The sequence below is a fragment of the Alosa sapidissima genome, chromosome 23, assembly GCF_018492685.1.
Source record: "Alosa sapidissima isolate fAloSap1 chromosome 23, fAloSap1.pri, whole genome shotgun sequence".
NCBI lineage: Eukaryota > Metazoa > Chordata > Actinopteri > Clupeiformes > Clupeidae > Alosa > Alosa sapidissima.
Window position 1 is genome coordinate 20,170,808 of NC_055979.1, and position 12,618 is coordinate 20,183,425.

A 12,618-nucleotide genomic window follows, 5' to 3' on the forward strand; every position below is an offset into this window, starting at 1 on the left:
CTAATAATGTGGACGAGGAAGATGAACAGTGCCTATAGTAGCCTACGAACAGGTTGGCATATTTAGCGAACCGATTTGTAGCCTAAAGATACATTTATAACGAAACTCAATATCCAACATGACAGTAGCCAAGGCTATTTCAGTGTTTTCAAGCAGGCCTAGCTTCAGATAGTTAGCTTCAGACAACCCCAAGTAGGCCTAGGCTAGCTTATATTGGTCACAGACGCGGTAAAATAGGCTACAAGTTTGACGTGCTGCGTGGCGCTCAATAAAACCTTAAAACGAAAGAGTCAGGGCTAATTGTATTTCACCAGATACATATTCCATCTTCTCCCCTATACAGTGTAAAATATAGGCTATCTATTTCGCACTGACGACTTAAATTCTCCCTTTTTCATACGTGTTTAGACAGTGTTTCACGAAGATTCTAAGAGACATTCACCTAGAAATTAACAGCTGATCGGAACGTGATTATTACGTCATCCGGAACTTTTTCGCAAGCCGGAACTTATTGTTCATGACAAGGCCCCGGGTTCAATCCCCGGCATCTACACTTATGCATCCCTAAATGAGGTCTGGGTACAGTCACAAGCCGTGTTTCAGAGTTTGTACGGAATTGTACAAATGAAACAGCCTGTGGAAAGGAGATTAGCACCATCAGAGGACAAGGCTTGTATTTTTTTGGCTCCTCTGTGGACTTACACAATTACGACAGAAGCCTAAAGGTGTTGCATGGCACAATGTCTAGGCTGGGAAGTGCTTTGGTGTTAACAAGTACTCTAGGGGATGTAGCTCAGTGGTAGAGCGCATGCTTCGCATGTATGAGGTCCCGGGTTCAATCCCCGGCATCTCCACTGATACATCCCTAAAGTAGGTCTGGGTACCGTCACAAGCCGTGGTCCAGAGTTTGTACAGAGTTACACAAATGAAACAGCCTGTGGAGTGGCGTTTAGCACCGGCAGAGGAAAAAGCTTGTATTTTGTTGGCTCCTCCGTGGACTTCCACAATTACGATAGAAGCCTAAAGGTGTTGCGTGGCACAATGTCTAGACTGGGAAGTGCTTTGGTTTTGACAAGCACTGAAGGGGATGTAGCTCAGTGGTAGAGCGTATGCTTTGCATGTATGAGGTCCCGGGTTCAATCCCCGGCATCTCCATTTATGCAGCATTAAAGGGACTTTAGGGATTGTCGCAAGCCTCGAGAAAGTTTGTGGAGAGGAAAGGAGCAGTGACAGAGGATCAGACTTGTAGTTGTTGTTGACTTTGGCCCGGTTGATTCCTCTGTGGACCTCCGCAATTATGAACAAATCCCTCAAGTGCTAGCGTGGCACAACGTCCCGAATTGTAAGTGTCGTCTTTTGAAAGTGGATGAAGGGGATGTAGCTCAGTGGTAGAGCGCATGCGTCGCATGTATGAGGTCCCGGGTTCAATCCCCGGCATCTCCACTTATACATCCCTAAAGTAGGTCTGGGTACCGTCACAAGCCGTGGTCCAGAGTTTGTACAGAGTTACACAAATGAAACAGCCTGTGGAGTGGAGTTTAGCACCGGCAGAGGACAAGGCTTGTATTTTGTTGGCTCCTCTGTGGACTTCCACAATTACGATAGAATCCTAAAGATGTTGCGTTGCAAAACGTCTGGGCCGAGAAATGCTATCTTTCGTCAACAAATGAAGGGGATGTAGCTCAGTGGTAGAGCGCATGCTTTGCATGTATGAGGCCCCGGGTTCAATCCCCGGCATCTCCACTTATGCATCCCTAAATGAGGTCTGGGTACAGTCACAAGCCGTGTTTCAGAGTTTGTACGGAATTGTACAAATGAAACAGCCTGTGGAAAGGAGATTAGCACCATCAGAGGACAAGGCTTGTATTTTGTTGGCTCCTCTGTGGACTTACACAATTACGACAGAAGCCTAAAGGTGTTGCATGGCACAATGTCTAGGCTGGGAAGTGCTTTGGTGTTAACAAGTACTGAAGGGGATGTAGCTCAGTGGTAGAGCGCATGATTTGCATGTATGAGGTCCCGGGTCCAATCCCCGGCATCTCCACTTATACATCCCTAAAGTAGGTACCGTCACAAGCCGTGGTACAGAGTTACACAAATGAAACAGCCTGTGGAGTGGAGTTTAGCACCGGCAGAGGAAAAAGCTTGTATTTTGTTGGCTCCTCCGTGGACTTCCACAATTACGATAGAAGCCTAAAGGTGTTGCGTGGCACAATGTCTAGACTGGGAAGTGCTTTGGTTTTGACAAGCACTGAAGGGGATGTAGCTCAGTGGTAGAGCGCATGCTTTGCATGTATGAGGTCCCGGGTTCAATCCCCGGCATCTCCATTTATGCAGCATTAAAGGGACTTTAGGGATTGTCGCAAGCCTCGAGAAAGTTTGTGGAGAGGAAAGGAGCAGTGACAGAGGATCAGACTTGTAGTTGTTGTTGACTTTGGCCCGGTTGATTCCTCTGTGGACCTCCGCAATTATGAACAAATCCCTCAAGTGCTAGCGTGGCACAACGTCTCGAATTGTAAGTGTCGTCTTTTGAAAGTGGATGAAGGGGATGTAGCTCAGTGGTAGAGCGCATGCTTCGCATGTATGAGGTCCCGGGTTCAATCCCCGGCATCTCCACTTATACATCCCTAAAGTAGGTCTGGGTACCGTCACAAGCCGTGGTCCAGAATTTGTACAGAGTTACACAAATGAAACAGCCTGTGGAGTGGACTTTAGCACCGGCAGAGGACAAGGCTTGTATTTTGTTGGCTCCTCTGTGGACTTCCACAATTACGATAGAATCCTAAAGATGTTGCGTCGCAAAACGTCTGGGCCGAGAAATGCTATCTTTCGTCAACAAATGAAGGGGATGTAGCTCAGTGGTAGAGCGCATGCTTTGCATGTATGAGGCCCCGGGTTCAATCCCCGGCATCTCCACTTATGCATCCCTAAATGAGGTCTGGGTACAGTCACAAGCCGTGTTTCAGAGTTTGTACGGAATTGTAAAAATGAAACAGCCTGTGGAAAGGAGATTAGCACCATCAGAGGACAAGGCTTGTATTTTGTTGGCTCCTCTGTGGACATACACAATTACGACAGAAGCCTAAAGGTGTTGCATGGCACAATGTCTAGGCTGGGAAGTGCTTTGGTGTTAACAAGTACTGAAGGGGATGTAGCTCAGTGGTAGAGCGCATGCTTTGCATGTATGAGGTCCCGAGTTCAATCCCCGGCATCTCCACTTATACATCCCTAAAGTAGGTACCGTCACAAGCCGTGGTACAGAGTTACACAAATGAAACAACCTGTGGAGTGGAGTTTAGCACCGGCAGAGGAAAAAGCTTGTATTTTGTTGGCTCCTCCGTGGACTTCCACAATTACGATAGAAGCCTAAAGGTGTTGCGTGGCACAATGTCTAGACTGGGAAGTGCTTTGGTTTTGACAAGCACTGAAGGGGATGTAGCTCAGTGGTAGAGCGCATGCTTTGCATGTATGAGGTCCCCGGTTCAATCCCCGGCATCTCCATTTATGCAGCATTAAAGGGACTTTAGGGATTGTCGCAAGCCTCGAGAAAGTTTGTGGAGAGGAAAGGAGCAGTGACAGAGGATCAGACTTGTAGTTGTTGTTGACTTTGGCCCGGTTGATTCCTCTGTGGATCTCCGCAATTATGAACAAATCCCTCAAGTGCTAGCGTGGCACAACGTCTCGAATTGTAAGTGTCGTCTTTTGAAAGTGGATGAAGGGGATGTAGCTCAGTGGTAGAGCGCATGCTTCGCATGTATGAGGTCCCGGGTTCAATCCCCGGCATCTCCACTTGTACATCCCTAAAGTAGGTCAGGGTACCGTCACAAGCCGTGGTCCAGAGTTTGTACAGAGTTACACAAATGAAACAGCCTGTGGAGTGGATTTTAGCACCGGCAGAGGACAAGGCTTGTATTTTGTTGGCTCCTCTGTGGACTTCCACAATTACGATAGAATCCTAAAGATGTTGCGTTGCAAAACGTCTGGGCCGAGAAGTGCTATCTTACGCCAACAAATGAAGGGGATGTAGCTCAGTGGTAGAGCGCATGCTTTGCATGTATGAGGCCCCGGGTTCAATCCCCGGCATCTCCACTTATGCATCCCTAAATGAGGTCTGGGTACAGTCACAAGCCGTGTTTCAGAGTTTGTACGGAATTGTACAAATGAAACAGCCTGTGGAAAGGAGATTAGCACCATCAGAGGACAAGGCTTGTATTTTGTTGGCTCCTCCGTGGACTTACACAATTACGATAGAAGCCTAAAGGTGTTGCATGGCACAATGTCTAGGCTGGGAAGTGCTATCTTAGGTCAACAAATTAAGGGGATGTAGCTCAGTGGTAGAGCGCATGCTTTGCATGTATGAGGTCCCGGGTTCAATCCCCGGCATCTCCACTTATGCATCCCTAAATGAGGTCTGGGTACAGTCACAAGCCGTGTTTCAGAGTTTGTACGGAATTGTACAAATGAAACAGCCTGTGGAAAGGAGATTAGAACCATCAGAGGACAAGGCTTGCATTTTGTTGGCTCCTCTGTGGACTTACACAATTACGACAGAAGCCTAAAGGTGTTGCATGGCACAATGTCTAGGCTGGGAAGTGCTTTGGTGCTAACAAGTACTGAAGGGGATGTAGCTCAGTGGTAGAGCGCATGCTTCGCATGTATGAGGTCCCGGGTTCAATCCCCGGCATCTCCACTTATACATCCCTAAAGTAGGTCAGGGTACCGTCACAAGCCATGGTCCAGAGTTTGTACAGAGTTACACAAATGAAACAGCCTGTGGAGTGGATTTTAGCACCGGCAGAGGACAAGGCTTGTATTTTGTTGTCTCCTCTGTGGACTTCCACAATTACGATAGAATCCTAAAGATGTTGCGTTGCAAAACGTCTGGGCCGAGAAGTGCTATCTTACGCCAACAAATGAAGGGGATGTAGCTCAGTGGTAGAGCGCATGCTTTGCATGTATGAGGCCCCGGGTTCAATCCCCGGCATCTCCACTTATGCATCCCTAAATGAGGTCTGGGTACAGTCACAAGCCGTGTTTCAGAGTTTGTACGGAATTGTACAAATGAAACAGCCTGTGGAAAGGAGATTAGCACCATCAAAGGACTAGGCTTGTATTTTGTTGGCTCCTCCGTGGACTTACACAATTACGATAGAAGCCTAAAGGTGTTGCATGGCACAATGTCTAGGCTGGGAAGTGCTATCTTAGGCCAACAAATTAAGGGGATGTAGCTCAGTGGTAGAGCGCATGCTTTGCATGTATGAGGTCCTGGGTTCAATCCCCGGCATCTCCACTTATGCATCCCTAAATGAGGTCTGGGTACAGTCACAAGCCATGTTTCAGAGTTTGTACGGAATTGTACAAATGAAACAGCCTGTGGAAAGGAGATTAGAACCATCAGAGGACAAGGCTTGCATTTTGTTGGCTCCTCTGTGGACTTACACAATTACGACAGAAGCCTAAAGGTGTTGCATGGCACAATGTCTAGGCTGGGAAGTGCTTTGGTGTTAACAAGTACTGAAGGGGATGTAGCTCAGTGGTAGAGCGCATGCTTCGCATGTATGAGGTCCCGGGTTCAATCCCCGGCATCTCCACTTATACATCCCTAAAGTAGGTCAGGGTACCGTCACAAGCCGTGGTCCAGAGTTTCTACAGAGTTACACAAATGAAACAGCCTGTGGAGTGGATTTTAGCACCGGCAGAGGACAAGGCTTGTATTTTGTTGGCTCCTCTGTGGACTTCCACAATTACGATAGAATCCTAAAGATGTTGCGTTGCAAAACGTCTGGGCCGAGAAGTGCTATCTTACGCCAGCAAATGAAGGGGATGTAGCTCAGTGGTAGAGCGCATGCTTTGCATGTATGAGGCCCCGGGTTCAATCCCCGGCATCTCCACTTATGCATCCCTAAATGAGGTCTGGGTACAGTCACAAGCCGTGTTTCAGAGTTTGTACGGAATTGTACAAATGAAACAGCCTGTGGAAAGGAGATTAGCACCATCAAAGGACTAGGCTTGTATTTTGTTGGCTCCTCTGTGGACTTACACAATTACGATAGAAGCCTAAAGGTGTTGCATGGCACAATGTCTAGGCTGGGAAGTGCTATCTTAGGCCAACAAATTAAGGGGATGTAGCTCAGTGGTAGAGCGCATGCTTCGCATGTATGAGGTCCCGGGTTCAATCCCCGGCATCTCCACTTATACATCCCTAAAGTAGATCTGGGAACCGTCACAAGCCGTGGTCCAGAGTTTGTATAGAGTTACACAAATGAAACAGCCTGTGGAGTGGAGTTTAGCACCGGCAGAGGACAAAGCTTGTATTTTGTTGGCTCCTCCGTGGACTTCCACAATTACGATAGAAGCCTAAGGGTGTTGCGTGGCACAATGTCTAGACTGGGAAGTGCTTTGGTTTTGACAAGCACTGAAGGGGATGTAGCTCAGTGGTAGAGCGCATGCTTTGCATGTATGAGGTCCCGGGTTCAATCCCCGTCATCTCCACTTATACATCCCTAAAGTAGGTCTGGGTACCGTCACAAGCCGTGGTCCAGAGTTTGTACAGAGTTACACAAATGAAACAGCCTGTGGAGTGGATTTTAGCACCGGCAGAGGACAAGGCTTGTATTTTGTTGGCTCCTCTGTGGACTTCCACAATTACGATAGAATCCTAAAGATGTTGCGTTGCAAAACGTCTGGGCCGAGAAGTGCTATCTTACGCCAACAAATGAAGGGGATGTAGCTCAGTGGTAGAGCGCATGCTTCGCATGTATGAGGTCCCGGGTTCAATCCCCGGCATCTCCACTGATACATCCCTAAAGTAGATCTGGGAACCGTCAAAAGCCGTGGTCCAGAGTTTGTATAGAGTTACACAAATGAAACAGCCTGTGGAGTGGAGTTTAGCACCGGCAGAGGAAAAAGCTTGTATTTTGTTGGCTCCTCCGTGGACTTCCACAATTACGATAGAAGCCTAAAGGTGTTGCGTGGCACAATGTCTAGACTGGGAAGTGCTTTGGTTTTGACAAGCACTGAAGGGGATGTAGCTCAGTGGTAGAGCGCATGCTTTGCATGTATGAGGTCCCGGGTTCAATCCCCGGCATCTCCATTTATGCAGCATTAAAGGGACTTTAGGGATTGTCGCAAGCCTCGAGAAAGTTTATGGAGAGGAAAGGAGCAGTGACAGAGGATCAGGCTTGTAGGTGTTGTTGACTTTGGCCCGGTTGATTCCTCTGTGGACCTCCGCAATTATGAACAAATCCCTCAAGTGCTAGCGTGGCACAACGTCTCGAATTGTAAGTGTCGTCTTTTGAAAGTTGATGAAGGGGATGTAGCTCAGTGGTAGAGCGCATGCTTCGCATGTATGAGGTCCCGGGTTCAATCCCCGGCATCTTCACTTGTACATCCCTAAAGTAGGTCTGGGTACAGTCACAAGCCGTGGTCCAGAGTTTGTACAGAGTTACACAAATTAAACAGCCTGTGGAGTGGAGTTTAGCACCGGCAGAGGACAAGGCTTGTATTTTGTTGGCTCCTCTGTGGACTTCCACAATTACGATAGAATCCTAAAGATGTTGCGTTGCAAAACGTCTGGGCCGAGAAGTGCTATCTTACGCCAATAAATGAAGGGGATGTAGCTCAGTGGTAGAGCGCATGCTTTGCATGTATGAGGCCCCGGGTTCAATCCCCGGCATCTCCACTTATGCATCCCTAAATGAGGTCTGGGTACAGTCACAAGCCGTGTTTCAGAGTTTGTACGGAATTGTACAAATGAAACAGCCTGTGGAAAGGAGATTAGCACCATCAGAGGACTAGGCTTGTATTTTGTTGGCTCCTCCGTGGACTTACACAATTACGATAGAAGCCTAAAGGTGTTGCATGTCACAATGTCTAGGCTGGGAAGTGCTATCTTAGGTCAACAAATTAAGGGGATGCAGCTCAGTGGTAGAGCGCATGATTTGCATGTATGAGGTCCCGGGTTCAATCCCCGGCATCTGCACTTATGCATCCCTAAATGAGGTCTGGGTACAGTCACAAGCCGTGTTTCAGAGTTTGTACGGAATTGTACAAATGAAACAGCCTGTGGAAAGGAGATTAGAACCATCAGAGGACAAGGCTTGCATTTTGTTGGCTCCTCTGTGGACTTACACAATTACGACAGAAGCCTAAAGGTGTTGCATGGCACAATGTCTAGGCTGGGAAGTGCTTTGGTGTTAACAAGTACTGAAGGGGATGTAGCTCAGTGGTAGAGCGCATGCTTCGCATGTATGAGGTCCCGGGTTCAATCCCCGGCATCTCCACTTATACATCCCTAAAGTAGGTCAGGGTACCGTCACAAGCCGTGGTCCAGAGTTTGTACAGAGTTACACAAATGAAACAGCCTGTGGAGTGGATTTTAGCACCGGCAGAGGACAAGGCTTGTATTTTGTTGGCTCCTCTGTGGACTTCCACAATTACGATAGAATCCTAAAGATGTTGCGTTGCAAAACGTCTGGGCCGAGAAGTGCTATCTTACGCCAACAAATGAAGGGGATGTAGCTCAGTGGTAGAGCGCATGCTTTGCATGTATGAGGCCCCGGGTTCAATCCCCGGCATCTCCACTTATACATCCCTAAAGTAGATCTGGGAACCGTCACAAGCCGTGGTCCAGAGTTTGTATAGAGTTACACAAATGAAACAGCCTGTGGAGTGGAGTTTAGCACCGGCAGAGGAAAAAGCTTGTATTTTGTTGGCTCCTCCGTGGACTTCCACAATTACGATAGAAGCCTAAAGGTGTTGCGTGGCACAATGTCTAGACTGGGAAGTGCTTTGGTTTTGACAAGCACTGAAGGGGATGTAGCTCAGTGGTAGAGCGCATGCTTCGCATGTATGAGGTCCCGGGTTCAATCCCCGGCATCTCCACTTATACATCCCTAAAGTAGGTCAGGGTACCGTCACAAGCCGTGGTCCAGAGTTTGTACAGAGTTACACAAATGAAACAGCCTGTGGAGTGGATTTTAGCACCGGCAGAGGACAAGGCTTGTATTTTGTTGGCTCCTCTGTGGACTTCCACAATTACGATAGAAGCCTAAAGGTGTTGCGTGGCACAATGTCTAGACTGGGAAGTGCTTTGGTTTTGACAAGCACTGAAGGGGATGTAGCTCAGTGGTAGAGCGCATGCTTTGCATGTATGAGGTCCCGGGTTCAATCCCCGGCATCTCCAGTTATGCAGCATTAAAGGGACTTTAGGGATTGTCGCAAGCCTCGAGAAAGTTTATGGAGAGGAAAGGAGCAGTGACAGAGGATCAGGCTTGTAGTTGTTGTTGACTTTGGCCCGGTTGATTCCTCTGTGGACCTCCGCAATTATGAACAAATCCCTCAAGTGCTAGCGTGGCACAACGTCTCGAATTGTAAGTGTCGTCTTTTGAAAGTTGATGAAGGGGATGTAGCTCAGTGGTAGAGCGCATGCTTCGCATGTATGAGGTCCCGGGTTCAATCCCCGGCATCTCCACTTGTACATCCCTAAAGTAGGTCTGGGTACAGTCACAAGCCGTGGTCCAGAGTTTGTACAGAGTTACACAAATTAAACAGCCTGTGGAGTGGAGTGGAGTTTAGCACCGGCAGAGGACAAGGCCGTACAAAACGTCTGGGCCGAGAAGTGCTATCTTACGCCAACAAATGAAGGGGATGTAGCTCAGTGGTAGAGCGCATGCTTTGCATGTATGAGGCCCCGGGTTCAATCCCCGGCATCTCCACTTATGCATCCCTAAATGAGGTCTGGGTACAGTCACAAGCCGTGTTTCAGAGTTTGTACGGAATTGTACAAATGAAACAGCCTGTGGAAAGGAGATTAGCACCATCAGAGGACAAGGCTTGTATTTTGTTGGCTCCTCTGTGGACTTACACAATTACGACAGAAGCCTAAAGGTGTTGCATGGCACAATGTCTAGGCTGGGAAGTGCTTTGGTGTTAACAAGTACTGTAGGGGATGTAGCTCAGTGTTCGAGCGCATGCTTCGCATGTATGAGGTCCCGGGTTCAATCCCCGTCATCTCCACTGATACATCCCTAAAGTAGGTCTGGGTACCGTCACAAGCCGTGGTCCAGAGTTTGTACAGAGTTACACAAATGAAACAGCCTGTGGAGTGGAGTTTAGCACCGGCAGAGGAAAAAGCTTGTATTTTGTTGGCTCCTCCGTGGACTTCCACAATTACGATAGAAGCCTAAAGGTGTTGCGTGGCACAATGTCTAGACTGGGAAGTGCTTTGGTTTTGACAAGCACTGAAGGGGATGTAGCTCAGTGGTAGAGCGCATGCTTCGCATGTATGAGGTCCCGGGTTCAATCCCCGGCATCTCCACTTATACATCCCTAAAGTAGGTCAGGGTACCGTCACAAGCCGTGGTCCAGAGTTTGTACAGAGTTACACAAATGAAACAGCCTGTGGAGTGGAGTTTAGCACCGGCAGAGGACAAGGCTTGTATTTTGTTGGCTCCTCTGTGGACTTCCACAATTACGATAGAATCCTAAAGATGTTGCGTTGCAAAACGTCTGGGCCGAGAAGTGCTATCTTACGCCAACAAATGAAGGGGATGTAGCTCAGTGGTAGAGCGCATGCTTTGCATGTATGAGGCCCCGGGTTCAATCCCCGGCATCTCCTTTTATGGAGCATTAAAGGGACTTTAGGGATTGTCGCAAGCCTCAAGAATGTTTGTGGAGAGGAAAGGAGCAGTGACAGGGGATCAGGCTTGTAGTTGTTGTTGACTTTGGCCCGGTTGATTCCTCTGTGGACCTCAACAATTATGAACAAATCCCTCAAGTGCTAGCGTGGCACAACGTCTCGAATTGTAAGTGTCGTCTTTTGAAAGTGGATGAAGGGGATGTAGCTCAGTGGTAGAGCGCATGCTTCGCATGTATGCGGTCCCGGGTTCAATCCCCGGCATCTCCACTTATACATCCCTAAAGTAGATCTGGGAACCGTCACAAGCCGTGGTCCAGAGTTTGTAAAGAGTTACACAAATGAAACAGCCTGTGGAGTGGAGTTTAGCACCGGCAGAGGACAAGGCTTGTATTTTGTTGGCTCCTCTGTGGACTTCCACAATTACGATAGAATCCTAAAGGTGTTGCGTTGCAAAACGTCTGGGCCGAGAAGTGCTATCTTACGCCAACAAATGAAGGGGATGTAGCTCAGTGGTACAGCGCATGATTGGCATGTATGAGGCCCCGGGTTCAATCCCTGACGTTTCCACTTATGCATCCCTAAATGAGGTCTGGGTACCGTCACAAGCCTTTGTACAGAGTTACACAAATGAAACAGCCTGTGGAGTACAGTCCTGCGCAGACCTCTAGTTCAGAGTTTGTATGGAATTACACAAATGAAACAGAGATTAGCACTGTCAGAGGACAAGGCTTGTATTTTGTTGGCTCCTCCGTGGACTTCTACAATTACGATAGAAGCCTAAAGGTGTTGCGTGGCACAATGTCTGGGCCGGGAAGTGCTATCTTCTGCTAACTGCTGAAGAGGATGTAGCTCAGTGGTAGAGCGCATGCTTTGCATGTTTGAGGCCCTGGGTTCAATCCCCACTTATTCATCCCTAAAGGAGGTCTGGGTACTGTCACAAGCTGTTGTTCAGAGTTTGTATGGAATTACACAAAGCAGAGCACACACATGTTCATCCATAAAATGCCTAACACAAAAGAAAACCAACTTAATCATGCAATACACAAGAGGATAAAATGGTGGCATTACAATTAAAACTTCTGGACTAGCTCGCTCACCCGTTTCTCAATATTACTTACCCAACTGAAATCTACTGACATAAATCCGCACAGATACACCACTACACTCTAATGGAGAAACGTTCCTGTCTGTAAGTCCATAATAACAGAAATAAATCACACTTTCATTCGAACAGTATTAATACGTACCTTAGCAGTAACTGACGAGAGAACAGGAATCAACATGAGAAAGCTTATCTGACTTTCACTATAAAAGTCCCAAAATAAAAATACATAGATAAATGATAGCACAACGAATAATACACTCTGTTGAAGGGGTTTGGTGAGATTTCAACCTTCAAAATAAAATACAATATTAACCTGGTTACACTAGCAACCACTTTTTATAGCATAGTGACCACTATACTTACCCTAGCAACACCCTAGCAACCATCTTAAGCACCCTAGCAACAACCTTGCAACCACTTCCACATCATCATCCTAGCAACCAACATGATTTCCCTAGCAACCAGCATAGCAGCTGCTATAGTCAACATAGCAACCACCATATCTACCCTAGAAACCACCTCATCTACCCTTAGCAACAACCTAGCAGCCATTTCCATAATGTCATCCTAGCAACCACCTTAGCAAACAGCATGATTACCCTAGCAACAAGCATAGCAACTGCTATATTTAGCATAGCAACCACCATATCCAACATAGCAACACCCTAGCAACCATATCAAGTACATAGCAACTACTTCCATAATGTCAACCTAGTAACCACCTTAACAACCAACATGATTACCACCTAGCAACCAGCATAGCAACTTGTGAGAAGGGGGCGCTGATATAAGCTGTAGCTCCTTACACTACCCTTTGGTTGCGACCAATAAACTCATTCATTCATTCAACTACTATATTTAGCTTAGGAACCAC

At 47.4% G+C, this 12,618-nt stretch overlaps 35 non-coding genes across 35 annotated transcripts; all 35 read left to right on the forward strand.

Moving 5' to 3' along the window:
• Positions 1–782: 782 nt before the first annotated feature.
• Positions 783–854, forward strand: trnaa-cgc. Its single transcript has one exon. It is a non-coding gene; the product is annotated as a tRNA-Ala (tRNA).
• Positions 855–1,083: 229 nt separating this feature from the next.
• On the forward strand, positions 1,084–1,155 carry trnaa-ugc. The gene has a single exon. It is a non-coding gene; the product is annotated as a tRNA-Ala (tRNA).
• Positions 1,156–1,371: 216 nt separating this feature from the next.
• On the forward strand, positions 1,372–1,443 carry trnaa-cgc. The gene has a single exon. It is a non-coding gene; the product is annotated as a tRNA-Ala (tRNA).
• Positions 1,444–1,671: 228 nt separating this feature from the next.
• Positions 1,672–1,743, forward strand: trnaa-ugc. The gene has a single exon. It is a non-coding gene; the product is annotated as a tRNA-Ala (tRNA).
• Positions 1,744–1,972: 229 nt separating this feature from the next.
• trnaa-ugc lies at positions 1,973–2,044 on the forward strand. Its single transcript has one exon. It is a non-coding gene; the product is annotated as a tRNA-Ala (tRNA).
• Positions 2,045–2,256: 212 nt separating this feature from the next.
• Positions 2,257–2,328, forward strand: trnaa-ugc. The gene has a single exon. It is a non-coding gene; the product is annotated as a tRNA-Ala (tRNA).
• Positions 2,329–2,544: 216 nt separating this feature from the next.
• Positions 2,545–2,616, forward strand: trnaa-cgc. The gene has a single exon. It is a non-coding gene; the product is annotated as a tRNA-Ala (tRNA).
• A 228-nt stretch (positions 2,617–2,844) lies between these two features.
• On the forward strand, positions 2,845–2,916 carry trnaa-ugc. Its single transcript has one exon. It is a non-coding gene; the product is annotated as a tRNA-Ala (tRNA).
• A 229-nt stretch (positions 2,917–3,145) lies between these two features.
• Positions 3,146–3,217, forward strand: trnaa-ugc. The gene has a single exon. It is a non-coding gene; the product is annotated as a tRNA-Ala (tRNA).
• Positions 3,218–3,429: 212 nt separating this feature from the next.
• On the forward strand, positions 3,430–3,501 carry trnaa-ugc. The gene has a single exon. It is a non-coding gene; the product is annotated as a tRNA-Ala (tRNA).
• A 216-nt stretch (positions 3,502–3,717) lies between these two features.
• Positions 3,718–3,789, forward strand: trnaa-cgc. The gene has a single exon. It is a non-coding gene; the product is annotated as a tRNA-Ala (tRNA).
• A 228-nt stretch (positions 3,790–4,017) lies between these two features.
• On the forward strand, positions 4,018–4,089 carry trnaa-ugc. The gene has a single exon. It is a non-coding gene; the product is annotated as a tRNA-Ala (tRNA).
• Positions 4,090–4,317: 228 nt separating this feature from the next.
• On the forward strand, positions 4,318–4,389 carry trnaa-ugc. Its single transcript has one exon. It is a non-coding gene; the product is annotated as a tRNA-Ala (tRNA).
• Positions 4,390–4,618: 229 nt separating this feature from the next.
• Positions 4,619–4,690, forward strand: trnaa-cgc. Its single transcript has one exon. It is a non-coding gene; the product is annotated as a tRNA-Ala (tRNA).
• A 228-nt stretch (positions 4,691–4,918) lies between these two features.
• trnaa-ugc lies at positions 4,919–4,990 on the forward strand. Its single transcript has one exon. It is a non-coding gene; the product is annotated as a tRNA-Ala (tRNA).
• Positions 4,991–5,218: 228 nt separating this feature from the next.
• On the forward strand, positions 5,219–5,290 carry trnaa-ugc. The gene has a single exon. It is a non-coding gene; the product is annotated as a tRNA-Ala (tRNA).
• A 229-nt stretch (positions 5,291–5,519) lies between these two features.
• trnaa-cgc lies at positions 5,520–5,591 on the forward strand. The gene has a single exon. It is a non-coding gene; the product is annotated as a tRNA-Ala (tRNA).
• A 228-nt stretch (positions 5,592–5,819) lies between these two features.
• On the forward strand, positions 5,820–5,891 carry trnaa-ugc. Its single transcript has one exon. It is a non-coding gene; the product is annotated as a tRNA-Ala (tRNA).
• Positions 5,892–6,119: 228 nt separating this feature from the next.
• Positions 6,120–6,191, forward strand: trnaa-cgc. The gene has a single exon. It is a non-coding gene; the product is annotated as a tRNA-Ala (tRNA).
• A 229-nt stretch (positions 6,192–6,420) lies between these two features.
• Positions 6,421–6,492, forward strand: trnaa-ugc. The gene has a single exon. It is a non-coding gene; the product is annotated as a tRNA-Ala (tRNA).
• A 228-nt stretch (positions 6,493–6,720) lies between these two features.
• Positions 6,721–6,792, forward strand: trnaa-cgc. Its single transcript has one exon. It is a non-coding gene; the product is annotated as a tRNA-Ala (tRNA).
• A 229-nt stretch (positions 6,793–7,021) lies between these two features.
• Positions 7,022–7,093, forward strand: trnaa-ugc. The gene has a single exon. It is a non-coding gene; the product is annotated as a tRNA-Ala (tRNA).
• Positions 7,094–7,309: 216 nt separating this feature from the next.
• trnaa-cgc lies at positions 7,310–7,381 on the forward strand. The gene has a single exon. It is a non-coding gene; the product is annotated as a tRNA-Ala (tRNA).
• Positions 7,382–7,609: 228 nt separating this feature from the next.
• Positions 7,610–7,681, forward strand: trnaa-ugc. Its single transcript has one exon. It is a non-coding gene; the product is annotated as a tRNA-Ala (tRNA).
• Positions 7,682–7,909: 228 nt separating this feature from the next.
• trnaa-ugc lies at positions 7,910–7,981 on the forward strand. The gene has a single exon. It is a non-coding gene; the product is annotated as a tRNA-Ala (tRNA).
• A 229-nt stretch (positions 7,982–8,210) lies between these two features.
• On the forward strand, positions 8,211–8,282 carry trnaa-cgc. The gene has a single exon. It is a non-coding gene; the product is annotated as a tRNA-Ala (tRNA).
• A 228-nt stretch (positions 8,283–8,510) lies between these two features.
• trnaa-ugc lies at positions 8,511–8,582 on the forward strand. Its single transcript has one exon. It is a non-coding gene; the product is annotated as a tRNA-Ala (tRNA).
• Positions 8,583–8,811: 229 nt separating this feature from the next.
• Positions 8,812–8,883, forward strand: trnaa-cgc. The gene has a single exon. It is a non-coding gene; the product is annotated as a tRNA-Ala (tRNA).
• A 229-nt stretch (positions 8,884–9,112) lies between these two features.
• On the forward strand, positions 9,113–9,184 carry trnaa-ugc. The gene has a single exon. It is a non-coding gene; the product is annotated as a tRNA-Ala (tRNA).
• Positions 9,185–9,400: 216 nt separating this feature from the next.
• trnaa-cgc lies at positions 9,401–9,472 on the forward strand. The gene has a single exon. It is a non-coding gene; the product is annotated as a tRNA-Ala (tRNA).
• A 172-nt stretch (positions 9,473–9,644) lies between these two features.
• trnaa-ugc lies at positions 9,645–9,716 on the forward strand. Its single transcript has one exon. It is a non-coding gene; the product is annotated as a tRNA-Ala (tRNA).
• Positions 9,717–9,945: 229 nt separating this feature from the next.
• trnaa-cgc lies at positions 9,946–10,017 on the forward strand. Its single transcript has one exon. It is a non-coding gene; the product is annotated as a tRNA-Ala (tRNA).
• A 229-nt stretch (positions 10,018–10,246) lies between these two features.
• trnaa-cgc lies at positions 10,247–10,318 on the forward strand. Its single transcript has one exon. It is a non-coding gene; the product is annotated as a tRNA-Ala (tRNA).
• A 228-nt stretch (positions 10,319–10,546) lies between these two features.
• Positions 10,547–10,618, forward strand: trnaa-ugc. The gene has a single exon. It is a non-coding gene; the product is annotated as a tRNA-Ala (tRNA).
• A 216-nt stretch (positions 10,619–10,834) lies between these two features.
• Positions 10,835–10,906, forward strand: trnaa-cgc. The gene has a single exon. It is a non-coding gene; the product is annotated as a tRNA-Ala (tRNA).
• The last annotated feature ends 1,712 nt before the right edge of the window (positions 10,907–12,618 follow it).